Here is a 14,340-nt window from a genome sequence, read left to right on the forward strand (position 1 = left end):
GAAACTCCTCCCGCTGCAGTTTACATCATGCTGTTTTGTCAAATGCGTGTGGTTAACAACAGTATAGTAAACACAGCAATTATGGCAGAGAGGAATGACTGTAACAAGTTCACGAGTTCAGATGAGAAGGAGGGAATAATGATTGATGTGCTGCAACATCTCATCTTATTTTCCATGTTATCGGAAGCCAAAACAAAAAGAAGCAGAGGGCGCTGGCGGAATGTTTGCCTGCTGCATCGGACCAGAACCGAGCGGAAAGGAGGTCCAACAGTACGTACTTCCTCACGGCCTCAGATAACTGCTCCTCAAAACTAGCCATCATGCTCTTTAGCTGGAAAACTGGCTTCTGGAAGTTGAATAGGCGGGACTGTTTTCTGCATAAACAAACACACCCATAACATTTTGACCAATCACAAAATAGTTTCAGAAAGATCGGGTTGTGACGGGCATGGGCGTATGGCATAAGACTGAAATCAAAGTGATGTGATTTTCGTCTCACAACTGCAACGACGAGAATCGATTTCGCCACGTAGGGCCGACTGTTTTAAGAGAAAAACTGAATTGCTGTGATTTTCTGTCTCTTTAGTAACTGGGGACACTGTCCAGTTTTTGTATGTGGAAGGGATCACAACACAAGCAGTAAGTCAGCCAATCACATGGCAGCAACTGGATGTATTAATGCATCTGTGGAGATGAAGACAACTTGTTAAAGTTCAAACTGAGCTATAGAATGGGAAAGAAATGTTATTTAGGTGACATTGACCATGTTGTGGTTATTGCTGGCAGACATGCTGGTCTGAGTTTCCTTATATCTGCTGCGATTTTTACCCACAATCATCTTTTGTGTTTACAGGGAATGGTCCAACTGGAAAGGCCAGTTCACATCATGGCAAATATTGAATTAAAATTAAAGCAAGTGTCCTAATTTCTAAAACACACATTCAGTTTGTCTGGAAAAAAAAAAGAAAGCATTCCAAACATCTGGAAGTTGAGATCCCAGTAAATCTCTCTGATAAACGATGCCGGCTTAAGAAATCTCAGGAAAATAATGAGTGGTGCAACATCTTGGCACAACTAAAAACATACTTGAAACACAAGACTACATCTGAGATGCTCAGCACCGAGACCACAAATCATCAAGGCTCGGGGTATTAGGAATTTATTTCAAAGCATATCGTGTCTCACACACACACACACACACACAGACACATTTGCAACCATATATCTTTCCAGATACTGGCAAATGATGCTTGAAGTCTGATTAATGATCACAGGTGAATTGGCTTGTTCAACAGCCCAGAGACCTGAGACCTGTATATTGTTATTAACAGGCACATATTTCTGTAAGAATTTGCTTGGTCCATGATACAGTGCCTTGTAAAAGTATTCATACCAGTTATTGTTTTTATTTTGTCTTGCTACAACTATAAACTTTAATATATTGTATGGAGTTCTTATGTTGTAGATCCACACCAACCAGTCCATAATTATAAAAGGGACAGAAAATGATAAAGCTTAATCTTAGCTTGATATAAAAACAAACCAAAAAAAGTCAAAGAAAAACATATTTAAAAAGTGAAGGACTGAAAATGTTTTAGACAGAAATGTTTCTAGTAACGGGCCTCTAAACCACTGAGTTATTGAAGATAAACAAGATTTCACTTCAATATGGCGTTACATATATTGGACATGATTTTTCCTCATATTTCAAAGAGTCTTTGGATCAGTAAACCAATAATGTTAAATGTCTGATCTTGTAATAGAGATGGGCCAAGCAAATTTATGCCCGTCATGTTTAGCATTAAGTAATGGATCGACTTCAGTCTTTATGGTTCCCTGATTCTATAAACTCACATCAGTCTCATTCATGTTACAGAAACTATTTGCAATAATATGTTTTAGTGATTTTAATTATGCTTTTAGGAGTTATCCTTCTAGGAATTAGATTACAAATAAGATGACACTAATTTCTACTAACAACTAGTTATGTAGTGACATTAATCAATAAATATTTCCTTTATTGGAAATATTTACACACAGTTTCATATGTGTGTCAAATATTACTATTATTTTCATATGACTCCACATTGGGAGCATCTGGTCAAAGACTCCAAGGCACAGCACCCAGCTGTTCTTTCCAAGCATGTTGTAAATTCATCGTATTTTTTATTCAGCAGCCCTGGCGCTTCTGAATAGAACATAAACCAAAAATGCCACTCTTCTTCTGAGGTTGTATTATTGTAATGTTCCTGTTGGGAAAACAGTAGAAAATGTACAAGAAAACATACATTTTTGAAGAATATCCAGAGACACATGCATTGTTTTGATGAATTTCGGAGTGGCTTGCTCAATGTGCATTAAAGGCATCTTTTGATGCACCGTGACATGATTCCACCAATGTCTGCCTTTTGCAGACTCTGATAGGCTGATTTACAGTATTGCCCAGTAGTTATCTATTTTCCATCCAACTGCAAACAACTCTGCAAAGCTTCCCTGACCCTGCAGGATAAAACACACCACAGCATGATGCTGCCACCACCTCATGTCACAATGGAGTTCCTTTCTAATCAGGGACGTTGTAGTGTTAGTTCTCTTTAAAGTTGTCAGACTTTATAATTCATGTTGGAAGTCTCATATAAAATCCAAACTAGGAAAGCCCAAAGGAATGTTCAAATTGAGGGAAACACATCTGTAGACTATACCGTGATGTGGAGTTGGTAAAACACAGAAAAAATCTGTTTAAGCTGAGCTCCTTCTTTCAGCACAAGGAGCTGGCTTTAGAAACCGTATAGTGTGATGTTTTTGTCCTTCTCCTGCCATCCTTCATCATCTGCTTTCAGAAACTTTCACTGGTGGGACATTTTTCATGATCTCTCCAATACTTAAAAAGCAGCAGTGTTTCAATTATTAGACCACAATACCCAGATCCCTGCTTACTATTTCTTATTAAAGATTACAGATGTGAAAGCCACAACTGAAACTGCCAAAAATCAAATATTGGCCAAGATGAGCTGGCAGCAGAGTGATAATTGTTGCTGTTTGCTTCCTTGATTCTGCCAAAACACTTGAATTGCATTATCTTGATTGAGTGCAAAGAGAAGAACAAATAAAGACCAAATTTAGCAGACACATTTTTTCCAACAAAATGCAACAAAAAAAGGGTCAAATGAAGGTCAGGAAAGCAGATGTTTCAGTTCACGCTGCTATGTGTAAACACTCCAACAGGTGGCATGAGACTCTTTCCCTGTTCAGCTGGAGGAGTTGATCTTTTCTCTATTTTTTCCAGAGAGCATGTCCGAAACCTAATTTTCATATTTAGGTGCTAATTGAGCACAATGAACACCTGATTTTCTGTTCAATAATTCAATTCACACTTTGAAAACAAAAGTGGAACTTTGTAGCAATTTAGGAAAAATATTTTCCATTCCTCTTCACTTTAGTCTTCTTTGTGAATACACGGCAAGACAAATATTAAATTCACCCGCCCCTCGAGAACGTCAACAATTTTTTTCCCCCTATTTATTTCAATACCCTTTGTGCACAGGCCTTTCATTTCCTAAAGTACGCTGTTAAAAGGGCTGCTCCACCCTGCCCTGACCAATTTCCTCTCAGCCTCACAGATCACAGGCCTTTTCCACCCGGTGCTCCCTTTGCTCCCACAAAGGCCGTCGTAATCCTGCTGCTTGTCTACAATTAATCTTCCCAGTTGCCACATTATTAACACAACCACCCACGGCCAGTGGATGCAAATGCAAAGCCAGGAATGGGCTTCTCGGCGTGTACTCCTCCCTTCCCTCCGTCTCATCTTTGCCCCATAGTGGAGAGGCAAATGTGTCAATCACTCAGGGGGTTAAACTGCTGCCCATTATCAGCATCAAGGGCGTTTCAACCCCCTCCACCTCCTTCAACCGATCAAGTAACATGACCCCTCCCCACCTTTCTCTTCATACCATCCACTGTCAGTCAGTCTTAGTCGTAGTCTTCTTGTAGTCAAATGCAGCTTTAACCTAAAAAAAATATGTTTTATGTCGGAAAATACAGAAAAAAAATCACATTTTAATTGTATTATTGAGTATGGTGCAGGATCCATGATGCTGTGGAGTTGTTACAGAGCATAATAATTACAGAGCATGGCATCATAGACTGTTTGAAATGCCACAACTTTCTGCATCAAAATCTGGTGGGTTGGATAAGAGAGCATATAAGCAGACCCTGTGCATCCATCTAAAAATGTGGGAACATTGTCATAGAGATGTGAAAGCCTTTGAGTGTTTAAGCTTACCCTTTCATTTTCACAATACCTTCTGTAAATGTGTTACTAAATATAGACTCTATAAATGCCTACAACTTATTTCCTGACTAAGGACCACAATTTTTAAAACCATTTTTTTTTTGGCATTAGAAAATCAAAAAACAATAATGTTTATTGAAGTGCTTAAACTCAGGATATTAATTTACCAGATATTCTTAAATGATGAGTAATGACCTGCTGTGAATGTTGCTTCTATATGTTGATGCCATATAAATCCAACTGCTTTGGCACTGATGTGTTGACATGTAAATGTTTAGAGGACATAAAACAAATGCCCTTTGCATTGTTTGTCATGTTGCATTAAAGACTTGCGACCGACACAGTTTTCCAACAGGGCGAGCTCTGCCAGTCGACCATTAGCCGTCAGGCCACACTCTGCAAATTGCAGCCATGATCAAAGCTGCGACTGTGTGAATAGCTTGGCACCACTTTAAAAGGAATATGAAATAATGTCCCAATCCAGCAGTTCAGGAAAAACCAGAGAAGTAAAAGGGGAACGCGTATGAGAAAAGCTGGTCACTCTATTGCCTTCAGTGTCACTTAACATGAAAGTAATGCCAGTTCTATGGAGATCCAAGCTGTTCCCCAGTGCTTGAAATGCTATTGTGTGTCAGACAAAAGGCATGGTTTCATAGCACCCCCGTGTTTGCATGCATGACCAACACTTTCAAATAAGGCCTTCAGATCTAAATCTCAGACTGCACTCAACACAGAAGACAGCGGGTAGCTCTGCTAGTGGTGAGAAATTACCGAGGATGTTCAAAACTGGAAGCTTTCACATCTCTTAGCAGGGGCTTTGATTATAAGCTCTATGTCAAAATAAAAAAAAACATAGTGAAGATGGTGCTGCAGCACTAAAGCATGTTTGTTGAAGCACAGAGATATGAATTGGTCTTTTGTTGCATGGTCTTTGGAGATAAAGCTTTAAGGCATCTCAGATTTAAGTGACAGAAAGACAAACATTTTTCGCAGTAGGAGGTTAATGGTTTAAAACAAAGATATTCTAATAAGGAAATGTGCAAAAAAATGGACAGAAATCTTCTTTCTTTACAACGCTTTATAAAAGTGTCCATACAATTTAAAAGCTGCAAATCTCAGAGTGGAGCACAAGAGTCATGCAAGGTTTTCAAGTGTTATTTTGTGTTTTTTCGCACATTTATTATTGTGCAATAATATCAACCTGCTGTCAATGGGACTAATGAAAATTAGCCACCTATAGCTGTGATTTACATTTTACATGTAAAATGTTCATTCATATTTATTGTCCAATTTTTTAAAATAAACTTTAACTTAAATATGTTACAAATTAAATTTGTTTTAGACAACATGAGAGAACCATCACCATCACAAAGACCAAGGAACACAGGTTAAAATATAATATCCCAAGTTTTGAACTAGAGATGCACCGATCCGATATTAATATCTGTATCGGTCCCAGTATTGAAAAGAATTCTAGATCGGTTATTATTGACAATGTGCTTGATTCATAAAGGGAGATTTATTCAATTCCTACTTTGAACATATCACAGAGCTTTGTTCAATTCACTGTACAAAAGTGGAAAGAGTATATGTAGCACAACTGCAAGCCGCACCAACACATGGTCATCCACATAAACTGTCTGAAGGGGCATGGTTGCTCTGGAGGATCTGCAGGAGTCCACAGCTCAAACGGATAATCTCTCGACAGGCTAGTTGTTAGCTAGCTGTCCAGTAAAATAATCTGGCCTCTATGGAAGAGTGTGAAAAAGAAAGTCATTGTTTTGGATACAGGAAACATGGGGAAGGTGCTCCGGTGAAACATGATCAAAATCCAAACATAAATCCAACTGATAATCAGTGACAAGAATGGAAAATAAACGTTCACAGAAGGATGTGTTGCTTACAAAGTTTTCTATTCAACATTTTTTTTTTCTAAATCAAGCATCCTAATATGACATATGTTTGCTTAAAGAACTTGAGACGTAACTAAAGTAGGATAAAATAAAGTGCAACTTTCTTCTTCTGAATTGTCAGTGTTGGCCTCGAACCTAAACTGTTATTTCAGTTTGACTTTAAAATCTTTCTTTAGCATGCTTTCTTGATGTTAAAAGGGAAAGATATATATTTCCCTCACTTTTCATGCTAAGAGAGAGCCCTAGCCAGCCTAAGCTCTCTGTCAGTGCTCAAAGTTATTATCAGAGGGAATAAAGAAACCATTTTTCTGCAGCGGGAGAGAAATTCTCACAGTGATATATCACCGCCTTGGATTCGGGGGAAGATAGACTGTCAGTAAAATATGTGATGATGCGTTAAACTTTAAGGACCTCCTGGGAGACACCGAAGACAAAGTGAATAACAAATGTATGTGTTATTATTTGCAGCTATGATGACCTCAACTGAAAACTGTACCTCTGAGGTAGAGCAAATAAGGAGGTCGGGTACGATTTACAAATGTTTTGTTAAATCATTGGCTGTACTAAATAATACGTCAGCAGCTCTCACAGATGTATTAAACTTGATAAATATAGCAATGCAATGACTGAATATCTATCTGTCACATGCTAGAATCATTACGATTTTTCCCCTCTATCAGCCTTTAGATCTCACTGAAAACCCAAAGAGCTGCCTGCAGAACATCAAAAAGAAAAATAAGATTTTTATTGAAATTATGAAAAGGACAAACCGTTTTAAAAATTATGTAGACTGATGCAATCTCCAGGGGTCAACGGGCGAGAGGTGGGGTACACCCTGGACTTATATTATGGGAAAAATGTCTTGTTCCACTGGCAGATTATTTCACTTATAACTATTGCTTTTTAATCAAAATTATGGAATCATTGACTTAAAACACAAGCTCTTATTTCTTTCTAAAAAGTGTCTTGTAAGTTAGTTTTGTCTTATCTCTAGTGTGCAAAGATATTTGAACAAGAAACTAGAGCAAAAAATACTTGTGCACTTTGTGTTTTTGCAGTATAACAAGTGTTTTACAGCCATGAGTGTCACTTGTTTCCAAGTGAGTGTCGAAGCAACTTTGCTGTGAAGGTATTATCTAAATAAGGATTTACAATGAAATTGTAAAATAAAAAACAATGCCAGGGCGCCATCTTTGCTTTGCCTCCTATAAACCCCCATGACTGCGTATAAGATAAACGTTGGTCGTTGTCTGATCAGTTTGGTCCATTTCCAGCTGTGTAGATCAACCATTCAGCCATTTCCTGACTTGTCTTTGCCATTTCGAGTAATGACTAAGACAAATTGGTTTCTGATCCTCTTCAGCAAAAAGGACTAAGTAACTAGTAACCAGTGATTCTGTCAAAGAAAAGTTCTACCATTTATTTTTGCCTCTTCTGAATAAATGTACTTCAATTGAAAGCTGGACGTTTTTCAAATTACCCTGCTGTAATAAGAGATACTTTTTTTGAGCTCCAGTTTCAATAAAAATGTTGAAATTAATCAGTGATGAAATACGTAGCACTGCCCTCCTCTGTTCCAGCTGGATTTATAAACAAGCACTTATTCCCAAACACATCAGCCATAACTGATTAAAGATGAAATAATTTGTTGTTGGATTATATACGGCAGTAAACATTTCATAACAGCACTTAAAATAAGCACATTAATGATAACTGCAGTAAACTGTTAAATTGCTTGTCGGGGGAGGCAGAGACCCCCTCAGTGACTCATGTTTAGCTTGGCGCCAAACACCAGAACAGAGGTCCGATTCTTCCAGGGTGCCTACTGCCAAAAACTCCTGGTGCTGTGCCACATTCGGACACTTCCTCCAAAGACATGCGGCAGAGGATGCAGCGGGTGGGGCTGTCTGACAAACAAAGAACAAAGTCCTCCTCCAGCTGCCGGATTCCCATGTGAAAGTGCCGAGAACACGTGGCGGGGTTAGTCAGAGCTTGCCACGGATGAGCTGTGTGTAGGTTGGCCCAGCAGGCGTCAAGTGCTACTTTACTCACAGCGGGATCCTTGGCACCATTGTCTTAGTGACTCTGTAAATACATATATCATCAGCTGGAGCCACTGGCCTACAATACTCACGTTCTCAATGGGAGGCCGGTTGATTGGTTTGTTGGTCAAAAAATGTTAGTGGTACCAAATAATTTACCATATGCCAAATTTCAAAGATTATATCATTAAAAGAAACAAAATAAGGGCACCTGTCCATGTTCTAGCAACCACAGTAGTTTTCTGAGGCCTTTATGAATTAACCAAACAGGCCTCCACAACATCTATCACAGTAAAAGCAAATTGCCAGGTCAGATATTTACCACTGAAAAAGACCTTGTTAGATAAAGATGTAGGGGTGGTTGTGAATACAGAGTGCTAAATTCTGTCTAAATGTTACATTGATTGAGTTTTATGTTCTAAACTGCTGAAAATTAAGGCTTTTAATTCCACAATTTGAGCCTCTCCCTACAATGCTGCAGAGGGAAGAGTGGCCGCTCATCTTTCGCCAACATTAGGACCCAAACTGGACCCTGATTTGGACCCAATATGGCCACAGAAAACAACCCCACCCAGAATGGCAAAAAGTAAGTTCCAGGAAAGTAAACTGCCGGTATCTTAACAGCAAAGCAAGTCAGGAATGCCGTAGTACGTCTTATCAAATAACACGTCCTGTAAAACATGTGGGACATATCAAAAGAAAGCAGAACCTGTAAAAATTAGTCAATAAAATGAAACTGTTCTATAGTTTGCAAAAATGTGGTCATGTTGGATCTTATTTCTGGAAATACTGCTACTAATAACTGTGTGATAACAATATTAACAATATTATTACCTCTGCTTCTGAGGTCAGCAGTTGGCCTTAAGGGTGCCGGACATCACTTTTCAAAAATCAAATTAAGCTGCTTTGTCAGACCTCCCCCGATGATCTGCCAAAATGCATGTCTCACATCACCTGGGAAATTGTTGGCAACACAATTTAATTACAACCTACAAAAAGTGTAGAAGTGTAAACATCACTCTCTTTCATCCCTTTATGTAAGTGGACATGAAGACAATGTGTTAGGTGGAAACAAATGTGCCCTGACAGCCACATCAAAGGGTGCAGTGAGGGGCTTACTGCTACTTAAGGCTAGGAATGCTGTTGCTAAGCATCGGCTCAGAACCTATCAGCCCTTTAAGGAGTATACCAGTTTTTGGGGGGAGGGGAGGATGAGGGTTAAACATTGATGTATAAACCTTATGACCAAACTTAGCATTCTTGGTAAGTTTGGTCATAGTCGATATATCCCTCCATAACTGGTTGTATCAAGTATATCTGCTACTGGAGGAAAACGAAACAAGGCATCTGGAAATTGTAACATTGGATGAAGACTACATGTGGAGGTGCAAAACTCTCATCTTTATTTTTTTTATTTTTTTTTGATGACTTTTTTAGATTCTTCCTTGATATCAAACAAGGAAGAAACACATTTGAAGTTTTGCCTTAAAACTCATTCACAGAATTACATCCAACTAATTCTGTTTTTTTTTTTTTTTGTAAATTATAGACCATAATATCATCACCTGGACTTTTGCTAATCGTTTGTAAACTGACTTTGACAAAGTGATAATAATAAAGCAAACTGACCTAGAATACTAAAGGTTTGAACTGTCTAATGTCAGTCAGAAAAAAAGGGATGTATTTTTATGCAATGTAAGAAAATATTGTAAATTGTATAATCCACAAATTATATTTAAAAATGCAAAATGCACAGAAGAAAAATACTTATTGGTACATAAATGTAAAATGGACTGATGTTTCATTTTGTAAACAGCATCCAAGAAACCTTTTAGTAGTTAAACAGAATAATTTTCAGACAATCATTTATTCAATCAGCCTCTAAATGTGTGATCTAGATGAAACAAGGGACAGATTTTATTCAGAAATTTTCAGTTTTATCATATTTATGAAAAAAAAGAGAGAAGCTATCTGTTGTGCGATTTCCTCTTGCCTTTTATGGTGTCCGTGCTTGCTGATAAATAGACGCATGCACCACTACATAAAAGAAATGAGTCAGTGCTAGTTGCCACCTTCCTGTGAATAAATTCAGCTCCCTCCTCTTGCCCGGATGAGGTGCTAAATCACTGGCAGCGTTTGGAAACAGCGGGGTGTCATTGGACGGCCAGGGCAGGCAGGCTCTTATAATTCTGTCCATCAACTTAATTCATTATTTCAGCAGCTGCAGATTTCTGCTCTGAATTAGGGAAACTGACAGGTTTGAGCACAGTTCAAAGGAGAGAGCTTTCAAGTCAGACTTTGGCAAATGATCTGGAGGAGCACGTCGAATGCGCCCTGTCATTCACCACCCTGACAAGCAGTACATTTTCATGTCGGGGAAAGAAAATGAGCCAGAGCTCGACTGAAGGCTCACTTCTAGGAAATAGAAGTGCTAGGTGACCTCTCACTAACTTGTAATCCGCACAGTATTAGTCATAACAAGAGAGGATAAATCCTCTGTGAGAGCTGAGCCATCTAAGCATGGCATGGGGCTGCCTGACCAACAAATCCCCTGTCCCCCCCACCCCCCTTATTGTTGAGATGAAAGAGAAATGGTGCTGCAGATTACTGAGAACAATCAGCCATTATTAGCAATAAAAAAGGAGGAAAAATACAGGATCTGCTTTGTGAGAGGCCACTCATTACCAATTACATGCAATTTCTGACAGCCGGGAATAATTACCCAGCATCAGTTTGAGACGGACCCAAGACGGTGTAACAGCTACGATCCTGCAGCTTCTCAATGTAAATTTATGTTTGACATATACACATTGCTTTCCAGCAACAAATTTCAAAACTATTTTATTGGGATTTCACGTGACAGAAAAACTCAAAGTAGTGCATAGTTGAAAAGTTTTCAAACTTGTTACAAATCCAGGTCCAATAAAACCAACAGCAAAGAAGTGTCTTATTTACTCTGCTTGTTTTATCAGCTGTCATGATGGAAAAGCAATCCATGATTCTGCCACCACCGTGTTTTACCTTTGAGATGGAGTGTTTGGGCTGTTCAGTTTTACCTTTTTACCATGCATGTTGTTGTGTAGGTGGATCGAAAGGTTTATTTATGATCTCATATGAGCAAAGCATTTATTTCACATGTTTTCTTAAGGGTTATCAACTACTTTCAAAGGCACTTGTACTAAATGGCACTTTTAGTTCTACAATCTTGCACTGATACTCATTCACAATTGCTATTGTGAAACAAGTTATGTCATAAATGCCAAAGAGAAGCAAAATTCACGTAAAAATCGTCTTAGAATATCTCTAAAAAGAATCCATCGGGTTTTTCCCCCCCGTCGTCCTTCTTTTCCGCTTCTTTCTGAGCCAAACAGAGGCTCCGACAAAATCCAAAGGGTAACAGAAAGGAACAAAACCAATCTGTCAGTGTCCTGCCTTTAACCAGGCATGTAAAGAAGTTAGAAGTTTGTGGCTACACAACAGTCAGACTGTACTTAAGAAGTGGCAGTCCATTCAGGGGTTGTTGAAACAATCTCAACACTATCACTCTTCAATGTGCAACAGCCTGTGCTAAGGAGAGCAAAAAGGTCTAAGGCTTCCAAAGATGTGAGGTTGGCAGTGACAGACTACTGTATGGCAAACCACAATAGTAGTCTGTATTATGTGATGCATATCACATCATATAATATCTATTTGTTGCGACATTTGAGATTAAGTAGTGTAATATGAGGCAACTACCTCTAGTCGCCACATACAGACGAGGTGTTAAATTAAGCATCACCTAGTGGTGTCTTGCAGAAGTGTAAACATATTATGATTGTTAGCGGCACAACGTGGGGATTTAGTCTGACTACTGGGCACTGATAGTGAAAGCCAGAGAGAAACTTATTAAATCGATCGTTCGAATTTGATTCCGTTATATGCAACACCGCCTTGTCAGAAACTTTTGATAGCGAGATTGGTTTTTCTGTCTGTTTTTGAGATGGAGGATTTTGTTTTGTTTTATCAAACATTTCTCAAACTGTAGCCTTAAAATCCTAACTTTAATGGAATATGAATCCCCAATAAATTACACAAACGTTTGTGATTTTATCACCCAAATCTTAAATCTTTTGCAGAATCTAAATCGGCTTTCTTCCAGATCTGCTGGGTCTTTATCTTCATCCATATTTCCATCAACTCTGACAAACATTCTTGTCCGTGCTGAAAAAAAGCATCTGCTCAAAAATATTACGTCCTGTTTAAAAAAATGCAAGTAACGAGCTATCCTAAAATACTCTGATAAATGAAAATCAAACTGTATACGAGTTTTTTACTCTAGTTAAATCAAACCTTAATACTCAAAAAAAAAAACTAACCCCCCCCCAGAACTGTTCCTATTTTTAGCCGTTATGTGATATTTGCCAATGGACACACTACACTGACTCTGACTCAGTCAATCTTTTTCCTTCACTGCAACCGGCTTTCATTCCGAGCCTTTTGATCAGCTGCTTTTCCTTTATGCGACACACCTCATCACCTTTATTTTCTGCCATAATTGCATGGGAAAGATCTCCTCTTTGATACCGTCTGCATGCCAAATCGCTATCAGGGAAAGAGTGTCGAAAAGTGCCATGTGTGCTGTCTGCCGGGAGAGGAAAAAAGGGTTCATACACCTGTGGAAGACAAACAGGCTTTTCAGAGATATGACATATCTATCATCCCAGTGCAGGATATGAACTGTTCTGTCATCTTAATGGTGCATAGTGGAACTTCAGGTGCTGATAGACGTGTGTTGCACACGGTGAACTGTCTGGCAGCTGGCATTCCCAGATCTCCAACGCCTACCTCTACAGCTTTAAGCCCTCCAAGGCCCCCTTGTCTCATCTCCTGGCCGTAATATGCAGACAGTCCTCTTCTAAAGGCCCAATGCTGAGCTACTGAGTGCAGCTGAACGGGATGTTCTGCTCCCCCCTGGGCCTGCTTTCTCTTCTTGTTTACCACTGCTGTGATGTCAACACTTATCCTCCATAACAGCCAAGTGGATTGTGAAGATGTTTGTTCTCTCCCTTGAAGAAGCAAATTTTTCTCAGAAAATGAGCTTAAACATATAGAAGAAATACAAAACAAAGTTAAATGAGAATTGCATAGCTTTACAAGATGAAAAACTTAAAAAATAAAATAAAACGAAAAAATGCAAAAGTCAAAGTGCATGTTTTGGAAAGAAATGCAAGCATGACAGGTGATACACAAAATTTTAGTGTTTATGCAATCAGAGAAAGCATCACAGCAAAATTGTATAACGAAAGGCATTACTGTGAGGAAAAAGGGTTAAAACTAGGTATTTTTAGCATCAGTAAAATGCTAAAAATGAAGCCAGCTTGTCTTTACTTGGACTGCCTTCAGTGGTACTCAGAAGAAATATTGATGTCAGCAATTACAATAAATATACTATAATGAGTTGCTTAAGGCAGCACACTAATCTTTGGTTCAAACAGAAAGCACTGAAAATGAAGCACACCAGAGAATATTTTGGGAACTACAGACATTTATAAGCAGATGACAGTGAACTATAAACAGTTGCCGGCAGCTACATCTTGTATGCTGCATCCTATTTACTCTTAAAGCTCTAACCTTTTCAAACACTATGGCAGCACTAAAGGAGGGTATGCTTGAGACCAATAAAGACATGACAGAAAACAAGAAACACTAGAAAAACATTTAGTGGGCGGACCTTCACAGTTAGCAGAAATAACCATGCTAGTCATGCTAATCGTTTAAATAAGATGCTGAAAACAACTTGAAACACCAAGTCGAAAAAAAATTTGTGTGTAAAAATAATAAAGCTGTTTCACAGTCACAAAGTGTTGTTGCTTCTGCTCATTGTAGAAATAGTACAAGGCATTAAAGCTAGAAAGAAATCAAAATAAGCTAAAAAAAACAAACAAACTAACTAAACTTGATTTGCACAAATTAAACGAGTGCTCTAAATCCCCTTCTTCCTGTTTTTCTAGCTGTTTGTTTGATTTGGTTAGTTAAAACGAAAGACCTGCACTAGTGCGTCATGTTTGCTGCTTATTTATTGGGGGAGGAAAAAATGAAATAGAACAGAACAATT

This window comes from Poecilia reticulata, chromosome 19 (genome assembly GCF_904066995.2).
Source record: "Poecilia reticulata chromosome 19, P_reticulata-male-v2, whole genome shotgun sequence".
Lineage (NCBI taxonomy): Eukaryota > Metazoa > Chordata > Actinopteri > Cyprinodontiformes > Poeciliidae > Poecilia > Poecilia reticulata.